The following is a 356-nucleotide window of genomic DNA, read 5'->3' on the forward strand; positions in this document are numbered from 1 at the left end:
AGTTCTGAATTCCTTCAGAAGAAAGTTTCAATCACATCTGTATCTCTTAAATGCTTCACTACTTCTACAACAATTCCAGTGTTACCCAGAGCATCGCTGAGCACCAGAGGTGCTTAGCAACATGGCTGTTGACTGACTCACTATTCGTAAAAGGAAAAGTGTATCCAGCCCAGGTTTCATTGTTACCAATTCCATTACTTTTTCCTTGAAGGGCAGTAATCTTTCACTGTCTTTTTGGGAGACTCCAATTCATTCTGAGTCTTCTCCCAATACTACACAACCACTCTATCTCCCACACCCCCCCTTCCCACTTTTTTCCATAAGGAATACAAAGAATAAGGAAAATGTACTTTGAA

This window comes from Halichoerus grypus, chromosome 8 (genome assembly GCF_964656455.1).
Source record: "Halichoerus grypus chromosome 8, mHalGry1.hap1.1, whole genome shotgun sequence".
NCBI lineage: Eukaryota > Metazoa > Chordata > Mammalia > Carnivora > Phocidae > Halichoerus > Halichoerus grypus.